The sequence below is a fragment of the Vulpes vulpes genome, chromosome 13 (assembly GCF_048418805.1).
Source record: "Vulpes vulpes isolate BD-2025 chromosome 13, VulVul3, whole genome shotgun sequence".
Taxonomy (NCBI): domain Eukaryota; kingdom Metazoa; phylum Chordata; class Mammalia; order Carnivora; family Canidae; genus Vulpes; species Vulpes vulpes.
Genome location: NC_132792.1, coordinates 22968331 through 22988475, shown reverse-complemented (window position 1 = coordinate 22988475; position 20145 = coordinate 22968331). Strand labels below are relative to the sequence as shown.

Here is a 20145-nt window from a genome sequence, read left to right as displayed (position 1 = left end):
GATTATGACCACGCAAAATAGGTATGTGGCTTGACAGTTGTCTGCAAGCCATACTGTGTGTCTTGAGAGATAATTCTCTAAAATTTTAATATTTTCCTTCATCCATGTCTGGATAATGTACTATATAGTTTATCCATCATAAAGAGCACTCCCTTTTTTGCCTATGATAGCTAGGTATACTCTAGTTTTTTAGGAAGTTATGTCTGTCAAGAAAAAAATATCTAAAATGTGGAAATCAGGGGATCCCTGGGTAGCTTAGCGGTTTGGCGCCTGCTTTGGCCCCGGGGCGCAATCCTGGAGTCCAGCTCCCAGTGTGGAGCTTGCGTCTCCCTCTGCCCGTGTCTCTGCCTCTCTCTCTCTCTCTCTCTCTCTATCTCATGTCTATCATGAATAAACAAACAAAATCTTTTTAAAAATAATAGAATAAAATAAAATGTAGAAATCAATAAAGAATATAACATATTATCTCAAAGTCACTTGGAGACACTAGCAATCACATTCAAGAATTATTTCATGTTCTCAGAAATTTTAAATGTAATCTATTTTATGATTTAACATTTGAATAAACTGTGAATTTACATAACTTGAACATTCTATTTAGAAGAAAAGATACCACCAAAGATGTTTTTCGATTTTTTTATTCTCTATAATACAGTTTTATATTTAGTTCTTGTTCTAACAATTACCTTTTTTCAAAATTATGAAGAGCCAGTTCTTCAAAATGTTTTCTTTCTTTTTTTTTTTTTTTCTCCTTCCAAAGCAAGTTCTTTATTGTCCAACCAATCAATAATTGTTTAATGAGGCCTAGCACCGTACTGGGTACACTGTACTAAGCATAAATACAAAAGTGTAAGACACAGTCCCTGCCAATTTGAGATGTACAACCTAAATATTTCTCAGGAATTACTCCAGTTAAAAATCAAATCTGGACCTGGATGCCAGTATTGCAATGAACATTCTTTCAAGTCACATTGTTATAAAGAAAAACATTACACCCCACATTTATCATGGTATGAGACTTTACATTCCCCTCCTCTGTAATTTGAATAAACCTTTTTTTTTTTGAAAAAGGAACTTTCAAAGGTGAAGTAGGGAAAGCGCTTAAGTACACACTGGGCCAACAGCTGTCTGTGCAAACAAGCTCTGGACTAGCATGTGAAATCAAGCTCATCCCTGGGCCATCTCCATGAATATTTTGAGGACAACATAAAGCACGTTTCCACATAAGACATTATTGCCATCCAGAAGAGGGAGTCAGCGCCACAGAGAGCAGTCAAGATTGGACATTTTTCATGGCAAAATTTAGCACCAACTCAGGGGCAGCAACAGGGGTTGCCAGGGATTTCGATTCCAAAATTAACCTCTCGATCCTCTCTCACTCTCAGAACTCACAGGTGTGTGGTTCTGGGAACAGAAACTAACCGAAACCGCAAGCTGAACTGAGACAACTGAACTGGGTGACGATTCCATCCCAGGAGTGAACCTCCTGCCTCAAGCAGAGAACATTCAGCACAGAGCAGAGCAGTGGGAGCAGCAGTCTCAGGAGCCTGAAACCCGAGGTGGTGATACAAGGACACACGACCTTCACCTCCCTTCTGACCCTCACCTTGCTTCCGTAACCCGGCCCGTCACTCCACCGTGTGGCCCCAGTGAAGAACCTCAGCCTCACGCTGGGTTACTGACCCCAAATGGTCTCCATTTGGCAAATAAGAGGGAAACGGGGGAAGGAACTAGCACAAGGGGAGGACTAGATAATCTTCTAGTGTTCTGGAGTCTTAATGAAAAAGATCTTGAGTTCCTTTAAATAAAGCACATTAAACCAGGAAGAAAATAACTTAAGGGAAAAGTTCAAATCTGAACTTCAAACCTGCAGCAAGCAGGTGCTTGTTTTTCTTGAAGATCTTTTGCTTTAAAGCACTGAAAGGTGAGTTGCTAGGTCTGGCAGTGACGGGCAAGAATGACAAGTCCTTCCTCTTTTACAAAAGGCCACCAAAGTATAAGAGGACTCCAGGTATATGCAGAGACACCAGACCCAAAACTGCACAAGTCAGCTCCATCCCCATGCCCACTCTCCTCCTCCTGCCCACCACAAAGACTACTCTGGCTATTGTGCACCAGGAAGCCCTCAGGACCCCTCCGTCAGCTAAGCTGACCCTCGAAACTACTGAAATGGAAGGTAGCATTTAAAATGTAACACTGGTTTTTCTTCAAATGTAAGACTGGTTTTCTTATATAGCATGTCTAAGGCACGGTGTGAGAAAGCTGCTCCCACTCCCAGCCACACACCCGTACTCGGCTCCTCACGCACACATGCACACAGAAGAGGCCAGCTGACTGCCACAATGCATGGGGAATGGAGCGCTTCCAATCACTTCTGGGTTTTGAGCTGGTTGGAGAGCCAGTCCAGGCCTTCATAAAGCCCATCTCCACTGGTGGCACAAGTGGCCTGAATGTACCAGTTTCTCTGGCGGAGGGAATGTAGGCCGAGCTTGTCTGTTATTTCTGCTGCGTTCATAGCATTGGGAAGATCCTGTTTATTTACAAATACCAGTAAGACTGCATCTCTGAGCTCATCTTCTGCTAACATTCTGGTTAGTTCTTCTCGGGCCTCACTGACTCGCTCTCTGTCATTACTGTCAACCACAAAAATCAGACCTTGGGTGTTCTGGAAATAATGTCTCCACAAAGGTCTGATTTTGTCCTGGCCACCAACATCCCAGACCGTGAAGCTGATATTTTTATATTCTACTGTTTCCACATTGAAACCTATTGTAGGGATAGTAGTCACAATCTCTCCCAGTTTCAATTTATACAAGATGGTGGTTTTTCCAGCTGCATCCAAACCCACCATAAGAATCCGCATCTCTTTTTTCCCAAATAGACTTTTAAACAGTTTTTCAAAAACGTTCCCCATTGTGACTGATTTCTGTTACCTGCCGCCATGCTGACCACCGTTCAAAATGTTTTCTTTTTGATCAGCCTTGTGTTTTCTTTTTAACCAGCTATATCATTTACTAATTCTCTTGTAAATTAACGGGTTGAGTAAAATAGTCAATGTGTTTGTACTTGTATGAGAGTAATGTTTTAACTGAATATTATACTTTGAATGAGTGTATGCAAAGTGTCAATGCCCTTTAGTCAAAGATTACCAGGTATACCCCTGTATTTGCACAAATTAGACTCACCATTATTCATTACAATGAGGGATAATGCACCAGTTGTTGTATTTGAGTGTTTCGGTGACAGAGTAATAGAAAGAACATATTTGGACTTTTATTAAGTGATATTAGAAAAGTTTAAGAGAAGGACGTGGGTGACTCAGTGGTTAAGCATCTGCCTTCAGCTTAGGGTGTGATTCTGGGGTCCTGAGATGAAGTCCCACATTGGGCTCCCTGCAGGGAGCCTGTTTCTCCCTCTGCCTGGGTCTCTGACTCTCTGTGTCTCTCACGAATAAATAAATAAAATCTTAAAAGAAAAAATTTAAGGGAGCAGGGCTTTACCTTGGACTGGATGCTGTCAGGAAGCAAGAGTAATTTTATGATTCGCTATCTAAATGGATCTTATCTAGAAGGAAGAAAAAAACTATAACTGGAAAAGAAACAACAATCATATTTCTCCTTCATAAGAGAAAAAATAACAACAATAATAATAATCCCCTCCTTTCTGATTCAGATGGTTGTGGGAAAGAGAAGGAAGATAGGCCAGAGGGGACACATGTCAGACATGTGCTTCTCAAATTTATTCATCTTACTAGGGGAGTTGGCACATTCAGATCCAGAGCCTGGCATTTCTCACTTTGTTATACTCTTTGTCACTGATAACTTACTAAAAAGTTTACTAGACTAGAATCTGTTTAAAGGAAAGCAATATATGCACTGAGCACTGAGGAACAGACCCCCTTTGAGTCACAGCAGTCCTTGGTAGGAAAAGAGGTGAGACAGGGTCAGCCAGGGCTTGCCAGTAGGTTCTGAGAAAACCTGAGACTAGACCACAGATCTCATCAACCAGATTCAGATTCCTTCAACTGATGTCTTCAGACCAGGCATTCTAAGATTGGCAAAAGGTAAGATTCTGGAAACTGAGGTCATAGATACCTTGTTCAAGAACATGATTTTTCCCTCCCACTATGGAATTGCATCATCCATATCACACATCCAAACGTGTGCACACACACGCACAACCCACACTAGAATTGCATCATCCATATCACACATCCAAACGTGCACACACACGCACAACCCACACTTAGAGATTAACCTGAGACACTGAGTCTTTGGTTCACAGGGGACTAAAGTTAACTACCTGAATGAACCACTTATGTTACCAGATTAAGCTATCTTAAAAATTCCAGTCAACATTGAGTTGTAACTGTTTTACAAAAAGCTGAGATTTAGAGAGAAAGCAAGATAGCTATAGAAAAAAAAATTAATATACTCTGTGCATTCTAGTAATAATGTGAAATAAAGTTTTTGACTCCTAAAATGGACTTAAGACACTCAATAAATATTAACTATTGGTACATTTGTTAAATTTAATTATCCCTTTAAAATATATAATTATAGTGAGTACTACCAATGCCTAGGTTGTAAATAATCTTATTAGATCAAGGTTAAAAATAGAAATCCTGGGATGCGTGGGTGGCTCGGCAGTTAAGCCGCTGCCTTCAGCTCAGGGAGTGATCCTGGAGTCCTGGGGTTGAGTCCCATATCAGGCTCCCTGCAGGGAGCCTGCTTCTCTCTCTGCCTATGTCTCTGCCTCTCTTCTCTGTGTCTCTCATGAATAAATAAATAAAATCTTAAAAAAGGGGGGGGGGAATCCTGTTTTGGAATTCATTTTTATGCTAAACTGGATATACAAAAGTTCTTTTTAATTTCTTTGGTAAATCAAATTAATCACAGCGAAATGCCAATTTTTAAGTCATTGGATGTACATCATGAATAGATGGCAAGATTTTATCATGTATTCTTTTTACTACAAATGATCTATTTTGGCATTATTATGCATTTTTAAGACAAAATGTAACAAGGTTAATCTATTAAACACTTATGAACCAACCAATCAGCTTAGGAAATAAATAAAATAGAAATATGTATACTATTGTGTGTATTACTAAACCCTTATGCTTTACTAAATATCTATATTTATCAATCATTATTTCAGAACTCTTTTCAATATATAGATATAATATATGCTCGGTCTATAACTTGCCTTTGTTGTTCAGCATTTCTTCTCTTTATATAAAAATATAGATGTTGATTCATGGATCTGGCTAAATTTCAAAAGAAATACAGTATTCCTCTTCACAATATTGCAACTTTCTTAGCCATCCCCCTCCTGATGAATGTTTAGAGTGTTTCTGTGTTTGGTTATTATAAAATATTTGTGATAAATTATCTTAAATATTTATCTTATTATCCAATTAGAAAAGGTATATATTATACAAGTTTACTAGAGATGTATACTATTCAACTTTACTAGAAATTTCCAAATTACTTTCCAATGTGTTTTTATAAGTAAATTTTGAATCCCATTATAGTATTGTAGTTACTGTATTTCATACTATCAGACATTTAAATTTTTGTCTCAATCTGATGGTATCTTAAAATTTTTCTCCTAAAATATTTCCAGAAATTTCACTGTTCTAACCTAAAGAATAAGAAAAAAAAAACATAGAAAAAGGATGTAACTCATCTACCTCTGTTTCATAGCCTTCAAAGCATATACTTTCATGGGCTGACTCTTCCTCAGTTTTACTTCAAGGCAAACTATTTTTATCTCAAGGTTCTGAACCTCTGGTCAAACTCTGAAACAGACTTTGTAACACAGTACAAAGTAAACAAGAATTTTGTTTGATTTTATTTGAGGTGGGACCAGTATTTTTGATCCACCCAAAATTAATGTGCATCAGATAAACAGAGTGGATCTAAATGTTGTGGAAACCTAAAGATGAAATAAATAAAACCAGTGGTGATACTTTAACCAAAAAGGAAAATGTTTAAAACACCTGTTAGCAAATTTGTACATAACTACCTGTAATTTCTTCTCTTTAAAACAATGAAAATCATGATGTTAAATTCAGTTCCATTTGTTTTGCCATAATGTTTTTTTAAAATCATCTTATCAAAAATACTTTACACTGAAGAGAACAAGATGAATTATTACTGAATATAAATGAAAGCAAAATATGGTAACAATTTTGCTCAGAACGGATGATTAGAAAGATTGTCTTTTTACATTATTCATTTACATCTCCTTTGATGCAAAGTTCCTTGAACATGGAAAACTTGTTTCTTAACGGAAGTAAACTCTGAAAATGGCATCCTTAGTTCTATGATGATCAGTTGTTTTTCAAAAATTTTCAGTTTTTTTTTTTCATATCATGTAGAAGAAAGTCCAAAGCTTTCAGCATAGACATTAGCTATGCTCAACTTGATCTGGCCTCTGCCTGTTTCTTGGACCTCAATTCATACATTCCCTCCCCCTTCCATAAAAAACTCCATCATTTTCCAATTTTTAAACTGTTTTCCATTTGTCCACTGTGACAATATTTCTTCCAGTATACAGAGTTTTCATTTATTATATAAATCTGCAAGTGTTCTGCCACTCAGCTTTTGCATAGTCAACTATTTCTTTTTATATAGATATTTGGAAAACTATTATCTTCTGAGAGATTTTTCCTGTTCCCTCCAGTCAAAGAAACAGTCACTATTTAACTTGCCATCTGGGTTTATTTTTGTCACAGCATGTTGTGTTTCACTGACCCATGATGTCAATAATAGTAAGAAACACTGTTTTTGACAAAGCATTGAGAAAGCAAAGATTGCTGCCAATTTATATTACGATGCAATGATGAATTATTGCTTAGACATTTTATTTCTATCTCTTGAAAGAGGTTCCTTAGAAGTGGTTACATAAATATTTTTCACATTTTTCCATTATTAGATATTGAAATGAAATATGCATGTACTTACCTGAAATCTATAACAGGAGTTTTTCCCAACTATACAATTTCCCATATAAAAGTTGGAACTAGCCATTGAATATAGAACTATAATAGAAGTCAAATAAATTTGAGACCCAATAAACTGACTAAAGACAAGCTTCAAATACCCAAATAATTTCTATACACATTTTTACCCAGCTTTACTGAGGAATAATTGACAAATAAAAATTGTGTATATATATATATATATATATATATATATATACACACACATGTATATATACACATATATATATAAGCTGTGCAACACAATGTTTTGACATAAGTATACCATGAATTGGTATACGTGAATTGATTATCCTCAATCAAGTTAATTACCAGTCCAGGATGGCCACCTCACATATCACGTTTTTTGTCCATATTATGATAACACTTGAAATTTACTCTCAGCAAATTTCAAGTATATAGTACATTACTATTTATAGATAATGTATAAGCATAGATAGTGTATCAAGATGAATATTCCACATATTTTAATGTTTTCAAGATCTGTGTCCTAGAGGAAAATACTAAAATAATCACAAGACTCCAACCATGTTTCAGGCACTTTACTGTCAAATGAATGATTAAAAATGTAATTTGTTGTTCATGAAAAACTATGTGTGGAGGACATTTATAGAAGAAATTTAAATGTATTGCCAAATAATATCCTTATATCTGCTATAAAAATGTTAAAACAAAAAAATGTTAAAACAAAGGATAAGAGGAAGAAGATTTACTTCTGGACTTTGATTAGAATTTCTATATTATTATTCTGGCTCTCTAACTTACAGTTGACTCCACATACATTACTTGATGATAGGGGCACATTAAATGAGTTAGCAAAGCAGCATGTCAGTAATTGTAATAATAAAAATAAGCACTCCATAAAAGAATAGATTATTCTGTTTTATATTTTCAGTGGTTTAAGATAAGTATATGAAATAATGACAAATTTTGATTTTTGACATAAAATATGTTTTCAAACAAGGATTTTATTTTATTTTTATTTTTTTTTATTTTTTATTTTTTTAATTAATTTTTATTGGTGTTCAATTTACCAACATACAGAAAAACACCCAGTGCTCATCCCGTCAAGTGTCCACCTCAGTGCCCGTCACCCATTCCCCTCCAACACCCGCCCTCCTCCCCCCTTCCACCACCCCTAGTTCGTTTCCCCGAGTTAGGAGTCTTTATGTTCTGTCTCCCTTCCTGATATTTCCCAACATTTCTTCTCCCTTCCTTTATATTCCCTTTCACTATTATTTATATTCCCCAAATGAATGAGAACATACACTGCTTGTCCTTCTCCGATTGACTTATTTCACTCAGCATAATACCCTCCAGTTCCATCCACGTTGAAGCAAATGGTGGGTATTTTAATAAAGGAATGTTAACCTTTATTTTAAGGTCTGAAAGTTTTCCTTTGGTAGTAATGACAAGATCACCATCTAGTGGCCAACCCTCATGAATTACAGACACGTGATCCCAGCAAAACTGGAAAGACTCAGAAATAACAAGCTCAGTCACTGTATGCACAAAGACTAAATTTAATATACATATTTTAAATATGAAACGTGAAGATGTGTTTAAAGTGGACCCTACAGGCATCGTATTCAGTATCACACAACCATTCCATTCACAAAGGATGATACATAAAAGTTTGTTAAAATTACTTTTTTTTTTTTTTTTAAGATTCGTTTATTTTTAGAGAAAGAGATGGAACAAGCAGAAGCAAGGAGGGACAGGGGGATTGGGAGAGGGAATCCCAAGCAGACTCCCCACTGAGCATGGAGCTGGATGTGGGGACTCAATCTCACAACCCTGAGGTCACCACCAGAGTGAAACCAAGAGCTGGACGCTTAACCAACTGCGCTACCCAGGCACCCCTGTTAAATTACTTTTAAAATATAAAAACATATTGCAACATATTTTAGGAAGTAAATAGGAGGTAACCTTCATCAGACAAAATATGGAGTATGTATGTGAGAGATCACTTATTTTAAAGAGATAAGGGGCAGAGTTCTGGATTTAGCCACATGTTTTATACATTTCAACTCTATCACTGTCCAACTTTGGGGCTTTGGCAAATTATTTAAAATCAAGTTATTTAACCTAATTCTGTTTCATATATTTGTAAATCATAGTGGTGTTATGAAGGTAATAGTGTTTTCATTTCCTTTGGATATATTCCCAGAATTGGAATTCCTGAATCATGGGATAGTTCTATTTTTAATTTTTTTGAAGATTTTATTGTTTATTTGAGGGAAAGAGAGCACTAGAGAGAGAAAGAGAGCAAGCACAAGTTGGGGAGCAGAGAGAAAGGGAGAAGCAGGCTCCCCGCCGCCCCAGCAGGGACCCTGAGATCATGACCTGAGCCAAAGGCAGACAGGTAACTGAACAAGCCACCAGATGCCCCCTATTTTTAATTTTTTGAGGATTCTTAATACTCTTTTCCATAATGGGATACCAATTTACAGTTCCACCCAAGAGCACAGTGGTTCCCCTTTCTTCACATCCATGCCACCATTAGTTATCTCTTGCCTTTTTGATGATGGCCATTCTAATAGCATGAAGTAATATCTCACTGTAGTTTTAATTTTTGTTTACCTAATGACTAGTAATGTTGACCATCTTTTCATGTACCCACTGGCCTTTCATATCTCTTCTTTGGAGAAATATCTATTCAGATCCTTTGCCCATTTTTCCTTTAGGTTATTTGTGGTTTTGCTGTTGGGTTGTAGTTCTTTATGTATTTTGTATATCAATTCTTTTTCAGATATATAGTTTCCAAATATTTTCCCCATTCCATTGGTTCATTTCACTTTGTTAATGGTTTCTTTTGCTATGCAGAAGCATTTTAGTTTGATGTAGTTCCACTATTTAATTTTGGTTCTTTTTGGCTCTGCCTCAGGTATCTCATCCAATAGATCATTCTCAAGACTCATATCCATGAGCTTTATTCCTTTGATTTCTTATAGTTTTATAGTTTCAGGTCTTACATTTCAGTCTTTTATCCATTTTGAGTTCATTTTTGTGAGTGATGTAAGTTGTGGCTCCTATAATATTCTCTTACATGTGAATACTCAATTATCTCAGTATCATTTACTGAAAAGACTATCGTTTATCCATTGATCGTTCTTAGTTATCTTGTCAAATATTAGTTGACTATATGCGCTTGGATTTATTTGGGGGCTCTTGATTCTGTTCCATTACTCTATTTGTCCATTTTTCTGTCAGTACCATTCTGATTTGATGACTATAGCTTTCCAGTATAGCTTGGAACAAGCAAGTATGATGCTTCCTGCTTTTTTTTTTTCTTTCAGAATTTTTTTGGCTATTTGGGGTCTTTTGTGGTTCCATAGAAATGTTAAGAGTGTTTTTTCTACGTGAAAAATGTCATTGGAACCTTGATATACATTGTATTTAATTTATGCATTTGGTACTACTGACATTTTAACAATATTAATTCTTTCAACTATAAACATGGATACCTTTCCATTTACTTGTGTCTTCCTTGATTTCTTTAATAAGAGTCTTCTGATTTTTATTTTTATTTATTTTTTATTTATTTATTTTTATTTATTTTTTTTATTTTTTGAGTCTTCTGATTTTTAGAGCATATATCTTTGATCTCTATACTTCTATTTATTCCTAAATATTTTATCATTTGGATGTTTTCTTCATTTTTTTCATAAAATTTATTTTTAGTGTATAGAAGTGCTGTTGATTTTTTTCTGTCAGTTTTGCATCTTGTAACCTTACTGAATTCATCAATTAGATATAACAGTTTTTTGTTTGAGGCTTTAGGATTGTCTCCCTATAAAATCATGTCATCTGCAAATAGAAACAATTTAATTCTTCCTTTCTAATTCTGATGTTTTGTTTTGTTTTGTTTTTATTTCTTTTTCTCACTGATTGCTCTGGCTACGACTTCCAGTACTGTGATGAGTAGCAGTGATGAGAGTGGACAGCTTTGTCTTGTTTCTGATCTTAGATGGAAAGCTTTAAACTTTCTAGCATTAAATGATGTTAGTTGTGGATAGTCCTATATGGTCGTTATTATGCTATGTTCCTTCTGTGCCTAATTTGTTAACAGTAGCTATCTTGAATGATTTTTGAGAAATGTCAAATGTTTTTCTTGTACCTATCAAGATGATTATGATTCCTTTCTTTCATTCTATGAATGTGATGTATTATCTTAACTTATTTACAAATGTTGAACTGTATTGCAGCCCAGAGATATATCCCACTTGATCATGGTGAATGATCTTGTCAATGTGCTGCTGAGTTCAGTTTGCCAGTATTATAGGGAGAATACATATTCATCTTCTATTCACCAGGAATATAAGCCCATAGTGTTTTTTCTTAATAGTTTGTTTTTCTAGCTTGGAATCAGGATATTGCTGACCTCATAAAATGAGTTTGAGAGTGGTCCTTCCTTTTTTTATTTTTGGGAAGAGTTTGAGAAACACTGGTGTTAATTCTTCTTTAGATTTTTGGTAAAAAACATCAGGGAATTCATCTGGTCCTGGGATTTTCTTCGTTGGGAGATTTTTGATTACTAATTCAATATCTTTAATAATAATTAGTCTATTCATATTCATATTTTCTACTTCTTCCTGACTTAGTCTGGATAAGCTGGATGTTTTTAAGATTTTTTCCATTTCTTCTAGATTGTACAGTTTACTGGCAGTTAGTTATTCATAGTATTCTCTTATGATCCTTTGAATATCTGTGGCATCAGCTGTAATATCATTTATAATTTTGTTGACTTGGGTCTTTTCTTTTTAAGATTTTTTTATCCCATACTTAAGGTTTATTAATTCAACATATTAATCACTCAAAACTTTTTTATTCAAAAGTATTTGCTGTCAATTTACTTAAGGATAACAACAGCAACAAAATTTAGTACATGGGAATCAAGAATAGTATATTTTAATCTAATAAAATGTCATTATAGCATAATTTTAAATATATGAAGCTGGTATTTTATATTTTTAAAAAATATTTGTTTTATTCACAACTTCCAGAAAGTAATTTTTAAATTTTCTCTATCTTTTTAAAGTTATTATATTTTTGTATTTTGAATGAAGCAATAAATATATCTCAAAAAGCACTAAGAAATTCCATACAAACATTAAATCTGATTTTTGCAAATAGAAAACTTATGTTTAAGTATTAATGTTTAATAAGTCTATTTTGGTTGACTATTGCACATTACTATGAACATGTAATAGGAATGAGTTTAGCATACAAAAATGGAACTGGCATATGTTCCCGAGCATAGCTCAGCATTTTTGTTTAATTGTGCAGATCTGATTGAAATCATGATTTTTTTCATCACTAGAGACTTTTGTTTCTAAATTATATTTGTTATGAACTAGTCCAAGTAAACTGTAAGTATGCCATTATATACCTTATATTCTTCCTAGATTGCTATTTTAAAATCTATTTCAGGTAGTAGAAAAAAAAAACCTACTTTGTTTTAAGAGCAGGAGTAGGGATGTGAAAACTGAGCTTCTCTATAAAGAAAGAAGCTCAAAGTTTCAAATCAGATTACATAAAAAATGCAGAACTAAACTTAGAAGAATCAAGAAAAATCACTAACTTTGAAAACAAAGATTTCTCAAGTTTTCTTTTCTTTTCTTTTCTTTTTAAGCTGCAGGTATTGAAGCTGAACAACTCAATGAGCTTGGAGATATCTATACACCCATAAAACCATCACCCACCACCAACAAGGCCATAAACATATCTGTCACCTGCCAAAGTTTCTTCTATTCCTTTATTGGTATTATTTTTTTGCGGTGAAAACACTTAATATAAGATTTATACTCTTAGCAAATTATAAGTGTAAAATACACTATTATTACCTATAAGCACTATGCTGCATAGCAGGTCTTCAGAATTTATTTTGCAAAACTGAAACATTGTACCCTTTAACTAGCACCTTCTCATTTCTCCCTCCACTTCAGCTCCTTCCTGGTAACCAGTATTCCACTCTACTCCTATGAGGGAAATTGACTTTTTCAATGCAATATGAATACATATGACTACATAATATTTTTATTTTTGTGTCTATTTTACTTCACTTAGTGTGTCCTTAGGATGCTCTCCAGGGGGATCCCTGGGTGGCGCAGCGGTTTGGCGCCTGCCTTTGGCCCAGGGCGCGATCCTGGAGACCCGGGATCGAATCCCACGTCGGGCTCCCGGTGCATGAAGCCTGCTGCTCCCTCTCCCTCTGCCTATGTCTCTGCCTCTCTCTCTCTCTCTGTGACTATCATAAATAAAATAATACTAATAATAATAATAATAAAAAGGATGCTTTCCAGGTCCATCCATCTTGCCACAAAAGAGGAAAGATATTATGTGTCCATGGATTGAAAGAATTGATGTTGATAAAATTTCATATACTCCAAATGTTCTACAGATTCAATGCAAGTTTTATTAAAATCCCAATGGCATTTTTCAAAGAAATAGAAAAAGCAATCCTAAAACCCAAATGGAATCACAAAAGATCCAAAGAGTTAATGCAATCATGAAAAAGAAGAGCAAAGCTTGATGCATCATACTTCCTGATATCAAATTATATTAAAAGTTAAGGAATTAAAGCAGTACAGTACTGGCACAACTATAAACATAAAGACCAAAGGAAAAGAACAGAGAACCCAGAAATAAGTCCATGATCTAGGGTCAAGTGACCTCCAATAAGGGCATCAAACATACACAATGTGAAAAAAAAAATAGTTCCAGATTTTCTTAAAGCACACATTATTCAAGCAACACATTTGCCATGGAAAAATAATTCTTTATTTTAGGAACTACTTTCCAAAGCATAGCAGTGGAGGGTAAGAGACTAAATTTATTTATTTATTTATTTATTTATTTATTTATTTATTTATTTATTTATATTTTTTTATTTATTTTTGAGGATTTATTTATTTATTCATGAGAGACACACAAAGAGAGAGAGAGAGAGGCAGAGACATAGGCAGAGGGAGAAGCAGGCTTCTCTCGGGGAGCCCGATGCAGGACTCGATCCCCGGACTCGGGATTACACCTTGAGCCAAAGGCTGACGCTCAACCGCTGAGCCACCAGATGTCATGAGACTGTTTTAATATTAGCTATAATATTAAAATATTAAAGCTTTAATATTAAATGGCTATTTGACTTTAGACAAATCAATCAATTTTAGTGAAATCACTTAATCTTCCATTGCCATAATTTAGCAATGCTCTGAATTATCTGTTAACTCTAAATTTTTCTGAATTATTACAGTTAAGATGTATTTCTTTCTTTGATTGAACTAGATTCAATTAAAATAATAAAATTCCATGTAGATTGTTTCAGCATGTACACATTTGCAGAGAAATGCTGATGTTGATGGCAGCTTTGGTGGCTCCCAAAATACCAACCACATTTTCAATTTCCTGTAAATTTGAGCTACCTTGAACCTTTACAATTCCCAAAGTTGGGCACACTCAGATTAACGTAATTAGATAAATCAGCTCAATGTAGTACCTGTAAACAAACTATCTTATTATGTAAGAATTTCATGTATACCTCTAGAGTTAGGAACAATTCAATTTATCAAAAGAAGGAAGAAAGTAATATGTAAAAAATAAATAAATTATGGCTAAAACACTTTAAAAAAATCTTTCTATATGAATTAGTTAGAGTAGAACCTTATCTTGTGTTCATAACACCCTGAATATGTCACCATAACATACTATTTGTTCTTACTTCATAACTTTGTGGCCATATGTTTCTCACATTCACAAATTTGTGAACTTTTTTGAAGGCAAAATATTTATTCTCAAGAATCAGGCCAGTATCTGGGGCACAAATCATATTAAATGCTAACTGTTTGACTAAATAGATGAATAGATGAATTCATACTACACTATTAAACTGTAATAATTGCAACTGTTTATGAATTTCTCCACTGATGCTATGTCCTGCATTGAACTGACATATTAAGAATGATATGAATTTAAGGGCACCTGGTGGCTCAGTCAGTTAAGCATCTGCCTTCACCTCAGGTCATGATCCCAGCTGGGTTCCTGGGATTGAGTCCTGCATCAGGCTTCCTGCTCCATGGAGAGACTGCTTCTCCCTCTGCTTCTCTCTCTCTCTCTCTCTCTGTCTTTCATGAATAAATAAATAAAATCTTTAAAAAAGAACAATATGAATTTAAGACACTGAGATAGTAACATCTATTATTTCTGGATGTTTACATTTTATTTTTTTTATTTTTTATTTTTGGATGTTTACATTTTAATAAATAAAAATATCTTTGGGCAATGCATTTGAACGTCAAGACAGCTATCGGTTACCTATGGGGATGAAATAAAGAAAATGAAATGGGATTGGGCATTAAATGATTTGATTAATTTCAAGAGCCTGTCAGAAAAAGAGTTAATTACCACCTGTCTTATTGGTATATAAAATAGTGTTAGAGGAAACAAACTCTATTTTTAAAAGTTGGTTTAGGAAATTTGAAATGGTGTCCTCCATTTCTTTTGATAAAACTTTCAAGGTCGTCAAAAACAACAACCAAAAGTTTTGTTGTGAGCAGAGGGAGGCATTTGGACTAGGACCATAAATCATATTTTCAAAAATATGCTTTGTTGCATCTAAATTGGTAAGCATTGAGGTTAGGGAGCATTGAGGATATATAAACTTCTCGTCAATTTTCTTTTCTTCTTGCTTTTTTTAAAGTTTTAATTTTAATACCAGTTAATTAGCATACAGTATTATATTAGTTTCAGGTATACAATGTAGTGATTCTGCAATTCCAGACAACACCCAGTGGTCATCCCAAGGACACACTTTAATCCCATCATCTATTTCACCCATCCCCACACACACCTTCCCTCTGGTAAACATCAGTTTGTTTTCTATAGTGAAGAGTCTGATTCTTGGTTCTTGATTTCTCTCTCTCTTTCTCTCTCTCTCTTTCCTTTTCTTCTTGGTTTTCCTGGACTTGATAACAATAGAGAAAAACTCAATAAGATAGATTTAACAAATTGAAGCTCAAGAGGGACAACTAAAATATTTTGCTTTATAGAATCTGAAAAGCTGTTATTGCTTACTATGAACCATTGGTATTAGTAAGTTCTTCAAAACTCAATCATAGATCAATTCACTACACCCCCTCCTCACTAATCTGAATGATTTTCAAGGTCCAGTAATATGAGAAATTCTGTTCCTGAAAAAAAATTAAAGTGTAGATGTGATTGAAAAAAGTAAATTATAGGCATTATATTTTTACAATGACATTTTCAGTACACTAAAATGTGTATTGTAAAGTTTACTAAAGGGAAAATAATAATTGTAGTTATTTTACAAGGATGTAAATATTGAAATATAACATGTTTTAGTTTGAATCTCAAAATTTTTGTTTACTTACTAATTTCTTATAAAGATCAATTATCTCCCCCATTCTACAGCTTCATTCCATCAGAACAAGCTTCATAACTTTATGATGCTCCTCCAGCTGTCGAGGTACAGAAGAAAATTTAAAGATATTTTTCTGGGATCCCTGGGTGGCGCAGTGGTTTAGAGCCTGCTTTTGGCCCAGGGTGCGATCCTGGAGACCTGGGATTGAGTCCAATGTCGGGCTCCCGGTGCATGGAGCCTGCTTCTCCCTCTGCCTCTCTCTCTCTCTCTCTCTGTGTGACTATCATAAATAAATAAAAATTTTAAAAAAGATATTTTTCTTTGTGGATTAAATACCTATATATGTCAATTATCTATCTATCAATTGATTGATCAATTTAAAATTTTAGATATTGTTCATAAGTCTTTAATTTTTTCTTTCTCCAGATCCCCATGGATCCTATCAATTCACACCAGGGAATCTCCTCCCTACACTTTTTCAATATATGCACTATACTGGTGGGGGGGTGGGCGGTGGTGGGGGTGGAGGAAGAGCTCATTTCTTGCCTGGGTTTAATTTGCTAGAAACTATGCCCTGCCCTTGATACCATTAAGCCTGGATGAAAATGTGAGGTTTATAATTGTGTCTGCAATTCACACAAAAGTACCTTGGTATATTCAGGAATTGGTAACTAGCTAAATCTGACAGTAATGGTGACTTGTGCCTGAGTGAATTGTGTAAGCTACAGTAAGAGAGATATGTTGCACCTAGGCTATATTGAATACCAAGGCAGGAAAGTTCTATTACATTCCAGACCTAGCTTAGAGTAGCAGACCATTTATTAAAATATTATCGATCCATCCCAGTAAGTTACTGCCTTTTCTAAGTTCTAAAAGTCATACATTTATATGGAAACCATGCTCTGTATCAAAATATCTAACTGTTGTTAAGCTTTAAAGAGATGAATTCCACAAAGAGGCTAGGGTCTGAATACCCGTGTGCCTGAGCCTTTTAAATCTTTACTTGATTTTGAAATTTAAGGGTGATAAGTTTCACTGATTTTCAAATAAATGCAGAAATTTGTGAGCAAAACATGTTCCAATGCTCCAATATGTTGGATGGGTTTTATTTTAATGTACCTAATATGTAAGATATGACTGTTAGAAAATAAAATTCTCAGGCCAAGTTTGAGATAGCTCAGTGGTGAAGACTACAAAACGCCTTGCTGGAAAGGAACAAAATAAAGATGGTTCTGTTGATTTTTAGAAACCTATCCTGAAAACAGAACAAAGGAAATCATCATTTGAAAATGATGAGAAATCTGTCTTCTGCCCGATAAAGTAGTAACTCCCAGTCATATTATGTTGGGTCAGTAGCAGCATGCTGATTTATGATCATCACTGGGTAAAAGACAACATAGATGTGTTTATCCACACTGATTCTGATTTAGAGCTACCAGATGTTGTTGGCACCTTTTACCATGAGATTTGGTTCATTTAGTCAAAACGATTAGTAGAAAAGCACATGCTAGAATGCATCTACTATCCTGTAAGCAAAGCTGAGGCAATGATGGAGCAAAATAGCTTATCCACAGTAGTCAGCGGGAAGTTTTTTTCTGTCACTTTTCTTCATTAATCTGTACACATGACTGCTTGGAGAGACAGTGAGTTGATTAGGTCTGCAGCACCATCAGCATGCAGACACTCATCACTACTTCTCATTTTCATATGACCCAGATGGTGTAGCTGCTTGACTGCAATTTTCCTTTATATGTGTTTTTAATAGGTTCCTTTTTTAGATATTGACTTTGCCCCCTCTTATGGATACTTAAAGCCAAGCTGAATTAACTTCTCTTTTAGTAACAACTTGAAGTAACTACATATTGAAAAAAAATACATATTCATAATAAAAAGAAAAGATTGTTTTCTAATTATCTCTGTGCCTAAAGGAACCTCCTGTGTCAAGATTATTAGTTAATTGGCTTCTGCAATGTCCTGAGGAAGCATGGTTGACATATGTTCCCAGTATACAGTTTGAGAAATAAAGGGAAAAGGTCACTTCAAGGAAGAGTTAAAACAATCAAATTGAATCTTAGGATCTTACTATTAATCTGGTCCAATTAACCAGTTTTATAAGTGAAAACACATAAGTGAGGAGAATTAAAATCCCCCAACAGAGGTTTCACAGGGAGTGAGTGGATTGCTAGAGTTAGGTTTCTGTCTTACCCTCTTGCTCAAAACTTAAAATTGCTTATCCTAGATATCAATGAGATACCCTGTGCCTTGAAATTTAGTGCCTTGAATCCACTTTATATGAGAAATCCACTGACTTCTCCATAAAGTCTGCAAATTCCCAAAGGTAAAGCCATCCCCAGAGTACGTGCATCTCAAGGCAAATATGTTTTTTCATGCATTTCTGCAAGCAATTTGATTAAAATGTATTATAAAAACCAGGAGACTATCTGAGGTATAATAATTTATTGACAAAGGCTTAGAATAATGAGTAGAGAAGAGGTACTTACTTGGTTGTTTACCGTCTAATCAGTGCATGTGAAAATTGTTTGTTTATTTGTTTGTTTTAAAGATTTTATTTATTTCTTTGACAGAGAGAGGGAGAACGCACAAGCAGGGGGAGAGGCAGGCAGAGGGAGAGGGAGAAGCAGATTCCCCTCTGAGCAGGCAGCCCAATGCAGGACTTGATCCCAGGACTCTGGGATCACAACCTGAGCTGAAAGCAGACACTTAACAGACTGAGCCACCCAGGTGCCCCTGAAGATTTTTCTTACTGTTCAGGAATCATCATTGCCTGTTTATATGAGTTCAGGAAATGTTTTTATTATTAAATGCGCCCTTTCTAGTTAATTTGTTCCACTATAAAAGGGAGCAATGATATTTCTACTCACAGTGCCATGGCTCTTTAGAACTTATTTATATTGAAACAAAGTAGATATTTTTGATCTGTAGTTCCTAATACCACTTATTTAAATGGCAGTTACATTATTATTTATAATGCTGCATCATCCATCATGATTTTATTATAAATGTTGATTTCCATCAACTCAAAGATTGTTACCATGCTTAACATAAATGACCGTAAATGCAAGAAAATACAAATATTGTTTTCTAGTCACGTTGGAAAACTATTTTAACTTTCATAACAAAAACACAGAATCACATATCATCCAACCATGATTTATCTTGAAATCCTTAGGCTATAATTGTTTCTAGAATTTAATACCTTTTACTGTTGACAACATACCAGCCTTCCACATATCCCACCAGCAGAAAGGTTAGGTGACAAAAAAATAAGGAAAGGAAGGTTAAGTGACAAGCCAAAGGAAGAGCAAGAGAAGTGGCTGTATTCTGTTTGTTTCACATTTGGCATGGCATACAAACTACCTGGGAGAATAACAACATCAATTATAGAAAAGACAGAACATTGATTGAAATAGTCCATTGACTTTGCAGGTGTGGTCACCTCTAGACTCCTGCCTGAGGTATGGTGTGGAATATATAAAAGAGTGAGGTGACTATCCTGAGTTCTGGCTGAAAGGCTTCAGGGTAAAGTATGTATGTCACCACCTCAGACACTTTGGAGTTCAGTACACTGGAGTTGGTACTCTAATCAAAATACTGTCTAGTGGGAACTTGTACATGGGGCTCAAATCCAAAAGTCAGCATTGGACCATTGGTAGCTTGAAGCCCTAAATTTTCCTTATGTTTTACATGAATGAGAGACACCCAAAACAGATACCATTGTGGTGGCCCATTCTCACACAGT

The 20145-nt window shown here is 35.0% G+C and overlaps 1 pseudogene; it reads right to left on the bottom strand.

Moving 5' to 3' along the window:
- Positions 1–1481: 1481 nt before the first annotated feature.
- On the bottom strand, positions 1482–2950 carry LOC112916039 (ADP-ribosylation factor 2 pseudogene; annotated as a pseudogene).
- Positions 2951–20145: the final 17195 nt, after the last annotated feature.